This window comes from Cotesia glomerata, linkage group LG5, assembly GCF_020080835.1.
Source record: "Cotesia glomerata isolate CgM1 linkage group LG5, MPM_Cglom_v2.3, whole genome shotgun sequence".
In the NCBI taxonomy this organism is placed as follows: domain Eukaryota; kingdom Metazoa; phylum Arthropoda; class Insecta; order Hymenoptera; family Braconidae; genus Cotesia; species Cotesia glomerata.
The window spans coordinates 10,134,250-10,148,063 of NC_058162.1; the positions used below are offsets into that span (position 1 = coordinate 10,134,250).

Sequence of the window (13,814 nt, forward strand, 5' to 3'; positions counted from 1 at the left end):
CAAGGCGCCTTGGACCCCCAGCGAAGAGCGAGAACCGATGTGAAGACACTCTTCCTCCAGACAAAATCCATTTCAGCCCCTTCACCCTTTTCTCCTTCCTTATATTTTATATATATATATATATATCGCTCAATACATATAAAAAGCTCTGTATAACTCCGCGTCGCTCCGACTTCTCTGAACGGTAATTAAAATTTTTATAATTACTCTTCTTCTTTTTATTCTATTTAACAGCTTTTGTCTATTTCAGACATCGATACAACCCTCAATTTTATTTGTAAAATGTCCGCAGAATAAAAGTGAAAAAATAAAATAACTTACCAGCAAGTTAATCCTTAAAATAGTAATGACAAGTCTTTTTTTTTCACATTCCAAATGACAATTCCATCTCTTGATCCCTAAATATCTCTCTGCTCTTTAGAATTATTTTTACAACAAAAAATTTTTATTTTTATTATGATTATTTCTGAGAAACTCTTTCAACACTCGACTCTGTTACACTTCACTGACTATAAATAAATAAATAAATAAATAAATTATTGCTTGGAATAAAAAAGTGTCTTAAACAATTGGAAATAATATTAATAATTAATAATGGAATTAGTAATGAATAATTAATAAATAAATAATAAATAAATAAACTCGTGAGCCGGTGACGATCCGACTCGGCGACGAGCTTTCTGACGACTGCACTCTACACGCGTAGAGAAGAAAAGTAAAACTAAAAAATTGAAATATTCTCAATTCTTATTACATGTGGGGAGAAACTAAAGCTTTAGTTGTATGTTGTATCTCTTATATGTATATGTATACTTGGGTTGCCGTCTCGTCTATCATAATCTCAAAGCTTAGTTATAGTAACAGTGATAGTAAGTGTAAGTAAAGAGGAAACGCGTAAGCGCGCGTGCGAGACATTAAGCTCGCGCGTGTTGCGTCTTACACTCCCTCTTGCTTTTGCTTGTATTTTATTATTTATATTTTATTGGACTTTAACTCGGGGTTTCCCCCAAATTTTTAGCTTTTTCTCTGCCGAGTACTGAATAAACAGGGAACTGCTTCGGCAGTAAGGACACTTTTTTTGTAACTAATTTTAAAAGTCGAGTAATAAGTATTTATAGCCGAGCTTTTTTGGAAGAAATCTGAAAAGGCGAGGTAATTTACTTTTAATTTTGGCTTGAGGCTTCATGTGGATTGTGATGGTTTGTTAATTGATTTTTTGGGAATGTAAAAATTGTTCGTAATTAGAATGGAGAGATTTTTTAAATTTAATTAATTTTTTTAATAATTTCATTTAATAAATACATACAAGAAATATAATGTTAAATTTATCAGACAATCTGACCATTTTTTTTTAGGATTTTTATAATTATTAAATTAATGTAAACAAAAATTTTTTTTTAAATTCCAAATGTAGAAATTTTTTTATTTAAAAAAATATTAGAAAATCTTTAGAATTATATTGTTTTTAATAATTTGTTATAAAAATTCTAAAAATTGTCAGATTTTATTATAAATAAATAAAAAATAGATTTTTCAATTTTTATTTTCAAAATCTCACAAAAGTCATTAAAAAAATTTATGAAAAATAATTAAATAACATTTTGTAAAATTTTGTATAGAAAAAATTAGGAAAACGGTTGACCCTAAAGGCCATCCTTGCAACTTCCCGCTAACTCCATACATAAACGCTCAACATTTCACTTATTTTGTTTTTGAGCTCTTCGAGCTCAAAAATACAATTTCTGTGTTATTCTGAGTTCTCCGATTTTGACGGGACTGGTGGTAATCGACGTGGTTTTTTAAACTTAAGAGCGGAATAGTTTTTGGAATTGATCGGTGCAACCGTTTAGAAGTTATTCCAAAAAAACGATTTTTTGAAAATTTTATTTTTGAGATTTCTCAAAATCTAGTGAACCGAATTGATTCAAATTTTTACGAAATTCAATGGCAATGATACTCTTTGGATCGCTACCTATTTCGATCCGATCGGTCAAGCCGTTCGAAAGTTATAAGAAGTTTACATACATACATACACACACACACACACACACACCCTACGAGTAGCTAGTGTCTTCCGCACTATATCAGAAGAAGCAGTGTGCGTCAGTGTCGGAACCCTACCTCTTAGAGTTTTAGCAGAGGAAAGACGAGCCCTTTACCAACAAAAAAGGTCAACTGCACTGAGCCCTGAAGAACTTAGAATTGAAGAACGGCAGAACAGCATAGACCGATGACAACTACAATGGGATGCTGCAGAGAAGGGTAGGTGGACGCACCGCCTCATACTTCGGATCGACATTTGGCTTAACCAGAATCACGGCGAGGTCAATTACTATCTTACGCAGATGTTGTCGGGACACGGGTGTTTTCGAGAGTATCTACACCGCTTTAAGCACGATGACTCTTCGGAGTGCCCGTCCTGCCCAGGAGTTGCTGAAGATGTGGAGCACATCTTCTTTGTATGTCCTCGTTTCGATCCATAGCGTGAAGAGTTGGAGAGGATCCTGAACCAGAGAATGCAACCAGATTCACTAGTGGAAGCAATGTTGTTATCAGAAGCTACCTGGAACGCTACCAACACGTTTGCAACTGAAGTCCTCAAAGACTTGCGTTCCACCGAAAGAAGAAGAGCAAATATCAGAAGATAGAAGGAAGGAAGTTAACACCTTAGCCACCAGAAGGAAGAGCAGTAGCTAGTTCCTCTCCTCACGAAGTAATGCCTGACGGCGGTTGCCATGAGGGATTAGAGGAAAGAAGAAAAGGGGTTTAGGGTTTAGTGAGTAGGGGCGTTAGCGTCAAGTCGTCACATATCCAGGCCAAACAGTTATGCCTGGAATCCGTAAAAAGGATTCCCCCCCTCCTAAAGAAAAAAAAAAAAAAAAAAAAACACACACACACATACAGCCGCACGGACACCGTTGCAGGAATAATCAGGAAAGCTTCCTGTGACCTTAAAACGTCGAGATCTGATGAAAACTAAATTTTCGCAAAACGGGGTAAAACCAATAACTTCCTGAATTTTGAAAATATTCGATTTTCTTAGCGGGAAGTTAAAAATTTACTCGATAAATTATTAAGCGGCTTATTAGATTTTAACATAATTTAATTGTAATAAAAAAATGATAATTTTTTTTTAAATTTAATTCTTTCTAAATAAAATTATTGAATTATATAAGTGTAAAAATAACAATACATATATGTAAAAAAGAAAATTTATAATATCTTGCTATAAATGCAAAGCATTCAAAATATCTCAATGATTTATATGGGAGAGGGGGTGCAAAACGGGGTAGGTAAAATGGGGTACCCGCAAAATTTCGAAAAAAAAATTTTTTTTCCAAAAATCTCTACGGATTTGTAAAACATATTTTAACGTCATTTTCTACAATTTAAGAGAAAAAATATTTTTTTTTGTTTAAAAAAAAATTATAGAAAAATTTTTTACAGTAATTTTTATCTTCATTGTGCATTATAATAATTTTCTTTTTCACATCTAAGATTTCTTTTTTTAGATTCATAAGTTTTCGCAGTACAAATCAATAATTTTCAAAAACAATCGAGGTCATTGGTTTCACTCCAGTTTTCGAAAATCACGTTCTAATCGGATCTTCACATTTTAAGGTCCTAGGAAGTAATACTGAAAATTACTACGAGGATGTCACCGCCTTAAACGACATTGGCGTCATTCGATAGGGTTCAGCGAAACTTACTTAGACTTCCTCATAAGTTTGAACTAACTTATAAATTTAAGAAGGGTTTACATTTTTTTTCTCTCTCTCTCGCCCTCTATTGGACAAATGAAAGTATCTCTGTCATACTTGTACAACAAATGGAATCTTAAAACGCATTTTATGCATAAATAAATGAAAATTTTCCAAAAAAGCGCTTCGCTCTTCGATAAATAATTTAATTATCTATCGAAGAGCGAAGCGTTTTTTTTCGAAATTTTATCACATACATGAGAAAAACACGTTTGAAAATCAACTATCAACCGCTCTTAAACAGATAAATTTTGAGAAATCCTAAGAATAAAATTGAAAATAAAATGTTTTTTTTTTTTTTTTTTTTTAAATAACTTTTAAACAGATATCACGATCAATTCCAAAATCTAATCAGTACTTAAACTTCAAAAACGACGTTGATTGCTACAAACCGCATCAAAATCGGGTAATGTGTTGAAGAGAAATCGTAAGCTAACAATTTTAAAAAAGTGTCTTTCAAATAACTTCGAAATTTCTCCTCGGATCATTTTTGATGTCATAGTTTAACTATATTAGTGCTTACAAGGCTGGCAATAGCCTGGTCGGTTCGGTGCCTGCTTTTCGAAAGAGTGAGACCCGGGTTCGATCCCGGCACGCACCAATATTTTTCAGTGATTACAAATAAAAATATGCGCGTTATGTTGCCAGCCTCTGGAGGTGGCAGAGATAGCCGGGCGGCACACGTCTGACTTGGGCGATCACCGATTCTTCTTAAGAAGGGTTTACATTTTTTCTGTCTCTCGCCCTCTATTGGACAAACAAAAGTATTTCTGTCATACTTGTACAACTTATGGAATCTTAAAACGCATTTAATGCATAAATAAATGAACATTTTCTAAAAAAGCGCTTCGCTCTTCGATAGATAATTAAATTATCTATCGAAGAGCGAAGCATTTTTTAAAAAATTTTATCTTATTCATGAACAAAACTCGTTCGAAAATCAACTATCAACCGCTCTTAAGCAACAACTTGAATGAGTGATCACTCTAGTCAGCGTTGGCTAGCGCGAGGGATCTCTGCACACTAGGAGAGGGGCCTAATGCTCCAGTGGTCGATAAAGAAGAATTTCTTATCAATCACTGTAGACAATCCAGCTCCAACTGTACTAACATGGGTTTTCTCTGTGGTTTCTCCATGTTTCTGTTCCAATACCCGAGTGGTAAGGACCAGGGTGAATGCGGTACAGAAGGCACAAGTCGGTCCACAGCCGCATTAAGAAGTGTGTGTTGGGAATGAAAAAATCCCGACATGCAGGGGGGTGGGGTCAAAAGAAGTAGTGAGTATAATGAAGTAATAATAATGATGGAAATAAATACAAAGTGTTTATTAAAAGATACCACTATTTAACGATACAACAATTTTTTATTATTCATCGAGTCAGACGATTCCGCGAAAAATTGACGTAAAGAAACTTTATAAAACTGATTTTGAAGACCAATAAACAGGTTCTCAAGCCTACAAAATTATTCAGCTTGAAAAAATTTTCTTGAATCTCTGAACCAAAAAATAGAGTGCAAAAAATTACAAATCTTTTCTTCGTGCTATTGATTAGAATTGCGTGAGAACTATAAGTCTAAAAAAATTTTTACTGGGAGATCCAAAAACTAGAATCTTGTCAAAAGAAGTCTTTTTTTTTATCTTGATATTAATTTTTACTCAAGCGAAACCTGTCAAAAATTACTATAAAGTTTTAAAATTTTTTTTTTGCTATCTCAATTTTTGTTAGAAGTATTGCTTTAACTAACAATGTTTATTCTTTGGGTGATTTGTTTATCTGTCTGAAATCTTTCGTAGGACTTATCGATAAGCAAATGTTATTTTTTTAACGATATTTCATTTTCGGAAAATAAATGATTTTTTTTTTACTTTTTCAGGGGAGTACACCATTTTGCCCCCAAAAAATTAAAAGTATTTTTTGGCGATAACTATTTACTTCGAAAACAACCAAAAAAAATAAGATTCTGAAGATAATGAATAAATAAAAAAAAATATAAAAACCCAAGACCTGATGTCCGAGTCCAGAGTCCGGAAGTTTTTTTTAAATTTTAAAGCGTGATTAATGAGATTTGAATTTTTTTAATCCAAAAAAATAAGAATTATAAATAGAGTACCTAAGATGAATAGAAATGAAAAATTAAAACATAGTATTCCGTAGTAAGTATCCGAGTCGAAATTTAGAGCCTATATAGAACCCTTTAGTCCGAAATAGATCCGACTAAGAGCCCTGTACTCCCATAGCTCCGATTTTGAACCCACAGGTCCGAACATTCACCGAGAGGTCCGATTTTGAACCCTCAAGTCCGTCAATATTAGCCACTTCATAAATTTTTAATAACTACAATTAAATTATTCATGATATAAAAAATTAAAAATTAAAAATTAAAAACTAAAAATAAAAAATTTGTTGACTGGAGAACAAAATTCTTGGCTCAAGAAAATTTTCGGGTGCCTGAAGGAAGGCCGAAGTTGTATTGGCCGAAGTAAAAATTATTCTTGAAATTCTATTCTTGGTGGAAGCCATTTTTTCTTAATTCAAATTATCATAAATACTTGTTACAATAAATTTTTGTATTTGATCAAGATTTTTAGATACTTTAGGGAAGCAACGCCACTTACTTCAGCTGAGAAAATTTTTCTCGAAAATATTTGATACCCATTTTATATTATTTTAGCGTGCAATTATACATATTGAATGAAAAAAAATGATTCAATATTATTTTATCTTCCCATTTGACATGTTAATCAATAAAAATGTTAATGAAAATTTACTTCTATCGAGATATTCAATTTTTTGGAGTAAGAGTCTCGGCCGTTCCTTTGGTGAACCAGACTTGAACCAAGACTCATCATGGCTCATCTAGCTCTGGCTATTTAATGGTGTGCTAGGCTTGGGTCAATACTGGATAACTTAGCCTTGGCCATTCAATGGAAAATCTAAAGTTAATTAATCATTAAGTAAGAGAAGGGGGAGGGAGCAAAATGGACCTATTAAGACAAAAATGTTGAAATCCTTAATGTTTTTCTCTAGTTTTACGTTTTTTTTAGTCCTTTGCCAAGTATTTGACATTAATTTGTTCTGTTTATTGAAAATAAAAAATTAAAAATGTGGGGTAAAATGGGCCACCTTCAGAAAATGTTTATCATATGAGTTTTTCAACTTGTCTTACTTTTTTTGGCTTTTTACTGAGTTTATGGTATTAATTTTTTTGTGTCTATCGAAATTAAAAAATTGAGAAAAGTGAGAAATCTCAAAAAAATTACAAAAAAAATTTTTTTCAAATGTTGTTCTTTTGGAATAACGTTTAAACGGATTTACCGATCGATTCTAAAAACTAATCAGCTCTTAACATCAAAAAACCATGTTGATCGCAGCCAGCCCGGTCAAAATCAGTTGATTCGTTAGTTAGTTATCGTTGTCGAAAGAAAACCAAAAAAAGTATTTTTTCGGAATTACTTCGAAATTCCTAGTTCGATCAATTTAAACTAAAAGATTCTTTGTGAGGCTTCAAAAACTGTGTCGAATGCCGCCAACCGTGTAGAAATCGGTTCATTCATTCAAAAGTTATTACAGTTTAAAAATTCAAAAAATAGTGTTTTATTAAACTTCTATCAGATTTTTGAGCTCGGAGAATTCAAAATGACACGAAAATTATATTTATTAAAAATTGATTTTTCTATCAATTATTTGATTAAAATTTCCATCAATAATTAAAAAATTAAATTTATTAACTGAAAAAATTTTTCTTCTTGATCTGAAGAGAAAAATTCTTAAACTAAGAAATTTATATTGGTTTAAGTGAATTTTATTTGATTCAAGAATTTTTCGTCTTGATTCAATACAATGAATTTCTTTAAAGTTCTAAAAATTTATTGTTTAAAGAATATTTGTTAGCTAATGCTAAAATTAAAAGTTTATTATTCAACCAAAATAATTACATATCGTCAAAATTGATATGGTCTTTAAAAAAAATTAAAATTTAATAATTTACAGTTAAATTTTTAATATTGATAATTTTAAGGAGATCCACGCGAAGTAGTCAAGTTTTTAAAACTTCCTGAAAATTTGTAAATTTAATCTATATAGCCTAATAATCAATAAAAAAATTAAAAAACAGTAGGTTTCCGGGATATTTAATGAAATAATTAAGTTTGAAAATTGTAATTTTTACATGTAGTTAAATGGAGGTTTCACCAGCCGTGTATATGGTTAAGAATTTAATGCAATAAACGATTTAAAAAAAATTTTTTTTTCATTGAATTTGATAGAAAATTTAATAAGCTTTCGATTAAAACAATAAAAAAAGTAGGTTTCCGAACATTTTACGGAGATATTTTATATTTTTTATGAATAATCACAAGGAACTTTCGTTCTTTAAATTCTTGTATTTGTCTTGGCAACACCGCTTGCGCAGTTACCCGGCGCATAAGTAACCGCGGTTTTTTAAATGCTAGAAAATCTTAGTCATTTTAGTTAGACAGTAAACATATTTTTTTAATAAAGTAAACTAAAAATACAAAGATACTTAGGGCCAGTTTTTCAATCCGGGATAAAATTTTATCCGAGATAAAAGTACTGTCAATATAATAAAAAAAAAAAAAATAAATAAATAATTTAGCGACGTGATATTGCTCTCAGTTAGTTCTCCATGAATTTGGTCATTTATTTAAATAAACAATAAATATATCATAAAAATAATAATAACCTCTTATTGTGTCATTTAAATTAATTAACATAATTATAGATTAATAATAAATATGTCAAACACAAGATATGAGCTCGAAGAGTTAAAAAGCATAGAACAGCGACCGCTCTGAGCTCGGAGAGCTCAAAATAACACATAAATTGTAATTTGAAGCTCGATAACGTTACAAGTGCAATTTCAAGCGCTTAGATATGGAATTAGCGGGAAGTTGCAGAGATGGCCTACAGGGTCATCCGTATTCTTAATTATTATTTTATTTATTTACAATCAGCAAGTTGTCACAGTTGGAGATTAATATTTCTGTGACATGCGGCTAATGTTTATTTATTTTAATTAAAAATAAGTGACTGATTCAGGGAGAACTACTCGTATGCAATATCACTGTGCTGAATTATTTAATTTTATTATTATATTCGCAGTACTTTTATCTTGGATAACATTTTATCTTGGATTGAAAAACTGGCCCTTACAATTAAAAGTTGGAGATCATTTAATCGATGAGTAAGGAATATAATTTAATTAACAGGATTACATAAATAAAATTATATTTTTCTTTATAAAAAAAAATATACATTTGTACGCAATTTAATGCAAAAAATATTTGATAAACCAAACTGTTTTTCACTCTGAATATTTTTAAGAGATAAGGGAATGTCACGTTTAAAACACCACAATTCTTTGGCAAGTGTACTTATTTCAACTATTCTTCGACCCCAATCCGTCGAATTTTGTTAGTGAACTTTAGATTTATTATATAGTGCCTCGTATGTTCTTTTTTTAGTAGTTTTAATAAAACGTGTAGAAAATTTTCCAAAATGCGCTCGCAAATTATGCTGGTTTATCTGAGACATGTTTACAAACAAATAAATTTCAAGGTTAGGGAACTGTTGCGGTGTTGTCAATGTTTACCGGTAATTCAGAGTGCTATATTTTTTTTAGTCAATTAAATAATTATTAAATGTTAATAATTATTTAATGCGTAAATTTTTCGGAAATTTCCTCAAAAATGTTATTAATTAGTTTAAAAATTAATTTTAAGATGCATAACAAAAGTATTTCTACGCATTTTTTTAGACATTCTTTACACTAGCAGGGTACTTGGATTTCCTTAAATATTAAAATTTATAATGAAACATTGAAAATCCACAGAATGATGTACAAAGCCTAGAGTAATATAAGGACTTGACTTTTGCATTTTTTAAAATTAATAACCATGTGTAAAAAATAATTAATTTTCATCAAAACACAATATTAAATAACATAAATTATATAAATATTAAACCGTCACACTTCATCATTATATAGATTTAACTTATGAGAATGATGAGATGTTCAGCAGCTCATCGGTCGTATAGTGTAGGCGTTAGGTATCGGTCTAGCAAGCGCGCGGCTCGGGTTCGAATCTCGGATAGGACCGATGCGATTTTCACTTTATTTCTATGATTAGCGAAAGTTAGGTTTAAATAAGAGTCAAACAGTCTGAATTTGCGTTAGCTCTACATCTAAAATCAAATAAAAAAAAATCACACTTAAATATTAATTTTTTTATTATTTCTTATCAAATAGCATGAGGCAGACTTGAAAATTGACTAGGGCACAGTCCTGGTAACCAGGCATGGGCCAGTCGTGGTAACTAAGGGAATTAAAATTAATTAATAAAAAGATAACAATAAAAGAGGACTCAGGGGTTCAAAATCGGATCTAATTTTTATTTTTATCAGGTCCGATTTTGAACCCTAAAGCGCCGAAAACGGAAATTTGTAGCGCTTGTGGGACCAAAACCGGACCTACTTAAACATGGAAACAGGCTCTAGTTTGAGCCCCTAAGTCCGAAATAGATCCGACTTTAGAAGGTTCTCAATGGGCTCTAAATTTCGACTCGTGTAGTGTAAGTGAATATTAATGAGCCGAAGATACTAGAGATCTCGACTGAGGACACATGTAACATATAAGTGTTATATGTTAAGTGGAATGCGGTACGTAGGAAGTACGGATATTTAAAAATATAAAAAGGGAAAGAGGAGTAAAGTGATTTTTCCGCACGTGCTTGATTTTATCTGTGAGACGGTAAAAATCAAGTGATGAATGTCACTTTAATGACTGAGTTTCTCATTACTATTCTCTGAGGAGAATTACCTAGAAAAGGAAATAGCATGTGCAGATTCCGACAAGAAAACTCAACTACGGCTATGGACTGTGCTCGTTTTCGAGAGCATTGACAGCTGTTTATGGAGTGTAATACACTCTAGTTTACTATAAGATACTGTTTTACTAGTCAACTTTACATAGGAACTTTAAGTTTTCGAAAATGGGCGTAATAGTTTTACTAATAAATTTTTTATGTAAATATCGAAACTATTAACAAGTATTTAAAGTTCTTAATAATTTATGAAAATTTTTTTTCCCTTTTGGAAATATTTATCTGAAAAAATGAGAGTATTTTTTTATAAGTACGAATAATTTTTAAACTTCTATTAACTTCCCGCTATAAAAATCAATGATTTTCAAAAGATCGGGAAGTTATTGGTTTCACCCCGGTTTTCGAAAATCGAGTTTTTATCAGATCTCCACGTTTTGAAGTCCTAAGAAGCTATTCTGGATATTTTGGCGATAATGTCCGTATTATATGTCTGCCTGTCTGTGTGTATGCGTGTGTGTGTATCAAAAAGAAAATTTAAAAAAAAATGTTTTTTTGGAATAACTTTTGAATAGATGTAACGATCAATCCCAAAATCTTTGTCGAAAAATTAAAAAAAAAGTGTTTTTTTATATAACTTCAAAATTTTTTTCCAGATCACTTAGGAAGTGGGAGATACTATTTTTGTGCTAAAAACTGCATGGATTGCCCTTAACTGTATAAGAATCTGTTAAGCCGTTTAAGAGATACTTATTCAATTTTAAAAAATTTCAATTTAGTGTTTTTTTTAAACTCAAAATTGATTCGTTCGGAAGATATGACAAAAATTGTTACACAACTAATTAATTTAAGTCTTTTAATAAATTAACAAATTTTGTATTATTTTTTTTTTTAATTTTGATAATTAAGACCCAATTATTAATTCTTATTATAACAAAATAAAAAATTTTTATTATTGAATAGAAATTTTAAACTCGTAGAGTTTCTCTGAAATACGCTGATTATTCAAAAATATTCATAAGTTTTTATGTAATAATTTATTCACAATAAATTTACATATAAACTTTTTTTTTCAGTGATATATTATCAATTTATATATTTTATATATAAAAATATATTTCTATAAAAGTAAACAGAAACTGACAATATATACTTTCAGTCTTTAAATTTATAATAAATAAATTTTCCTTAGATTTTTTACCGCCACCAATTTATTCAACCACCGGTTAGTTAAAAATTTTCATGACAAATCAACAAAAAACAGATAATAAAAATATAACATGTTAGTTAGTAATTATTTTAAAAATACACGAAAGTAACGATTGATATTTAGTAGAGCAGTGACCGGATTATTATTCATATTTTAAATAATTTTATAAATTGCGTAATCGAGCCACTGTTCTCGCGGGTTTTATTGTTCCTTGCAAAACTAAAAAGAAATAATTAATTCAACAAAAAAAATGATAGTAAAATAAATTTTTAAAACCAATTAAATTTATTTAACATTTCAATTTATAAATTATTTAAATAAAAATTTGAAAACGAATTATTTTATCAATAAAATAACAGTTACAATAATAAGCCGATTAAAATTAATATTTAACAATACATTGACTAGTATTTACTTTGTCGCAATAATGCCTCGGATTTTATTTTAGTTTAATTTTATTATTTGGTAGATGCAAGGAACAAATTGATGCGAGTCAGTCGTTACTGCGAAGGAAATTATTTTTCATCATAATCGCTTATTTTTTAATCTTTCTTCTTTAAGTATTAATTTTTAATTATTGCATTTTTGCCTCCAGGATTTTTTTTTAATTTTGGCAACATAAATCAAATTTAATGAAGTTAATTTTGGTAAAAAAATATTTATTTTTTAAAATTAATAAATAAATAAGAAAGAAAAAAATTCCAGAGTCTAGCTAGGGTCATGGTAACCATTTCGTTCAATCGGATAATAAAACCATTAAAAAATGTGCATGTCGATGAAGTTTTGTTTGTTTTTGAAAACCGGTCCCCAAGGGTTATTTTTATCGTTTTTATCGGAATTTTTGTACGCTGATGATGTTGATGGCATTTTAGATATTGGTTTGTCTTTTCTGTAATTAAAAAAAATTTTTTTAGTTATTTTTTAATAAAAATTTAAAAAATCTTAATACACAATTTTCTAATTAAATCTTAGTACACAATTTTCTAATTAAAAAATTATAGATTAAAAATTGTAGAGAGAAAAACTTTGATTAAAGAAGAAAAAAAACTTACTTGATTTCTTGGTATGGACCCTTAAGGGCAGTGTTGTAATCTTTATGCACCATGATTAATTATTATAATTTGGATAAAAAAAATACTTGAAGTAAATTTTATTGTCAAAAAGTATTCCTTCGTCAATAAGAAATACCGATCTCCGCGATCAACAGTGGCTCGATAGCAATATTTTAAAATTCTTTTAAACTTTATATAAATATTTTCACTGCTCTAATAAATATTTTTGTTACTTTCGGGACTTTTTAGTTTATTCTGACAACTGAAACAATTAAATGAGTTAATTAATAAATTAATTATAGTTTACAATTATAATAAATTTAAAAAATAAAATACTTACTCTATGGTACGTGGTGTAAATGGACAAGTACTAAAAGTTCTAGGCGGTTTCCAGAGTTACCACATCGACTGCCTTTACGTGATCTCAGATTTTTTGCAAGCCTGAAAAAAATTTTATAAATTGTTATTATTGAAGTTAAAAATTAAAATATTAGTTAGTATGAGATTAAAAATTTTTATCCAATAATTTTCATTAATTGTAATGAAAAAAAAAAATTGATAGTAAAATTTCTTTCTGTCTTAATTATTAATTAAATTTTCAAAAAAAATTCATTCCAAAGTACAAAAAAAATATTTTTTCAATAATTTAAATTACTAAATTTTTCTGTAAAATTAATTTTCGTAATTTTTTTATAGAAAAAAATAATACTTAAAAATTAAAAGAAAAAATTGATTGTAAATTTTTTTTTGTCTAAAAATTTAATATATTAGACAAAATTTTTTTTTAAAAGTACACAAGAATATTTTTCTCTAAAATCATTTTTTTTTTTTAGTTGTTCATAAAAAAAATTCAACTTTGTACATTTTTTTGTTTAAAATTTTAATCAAATTTTCAAAAAGAATTTTTTAATAATTCAAATCACAAAATTATTCCATAAAATCAATATTTTT

At 29.3% G+C, this 13,814-nt stretch overlaps 1 protein-coding gene and 1 long non-coding RNA gene across 5 annotated transcripts in view; both read right to left on the reverse strand.

Moving 5' to 3' along the window:
* The window catches only part of LOC123265091 (protein TANC2), a 52,134-nt gene extending 51,460 nt beyond the window's left edge, over positions 1–674 (reverse strand). For 2 of the 4 annotated variants that reach the window (XM_044728697.1, XM_044728699.1), the window contains exon 1: positions 322–673. The gene's annotated coding sequence lies outside the window, so the exon portion shown is untranslated. Of the gene's footprint in view, positions 1–321 lie in introns of all 4 variants that reach the window. The other 2 variants (XM_044728696.1, XM_044728700.1) reach the window with 2 other exon arrangements.
* Positions 675–12,643: 11,969 nt separating this feature from the next.
* LOC123265165 lies at positions 12,644–13,125 on the reverse strand. Its single transcript, XR_006509508.1, has 2 exons — positions 12,864–13,125; positions 12,644–12,700 (listed from the first exon to the last, which is right to left on the reverse strand). It is a non-coding gene; the product is annotated as an uncharacterized LOC123265165 (long non-coding RNA).
* Between the last annotated feature and the right edge of the window lie 689 nt (positions 13,126–13,814).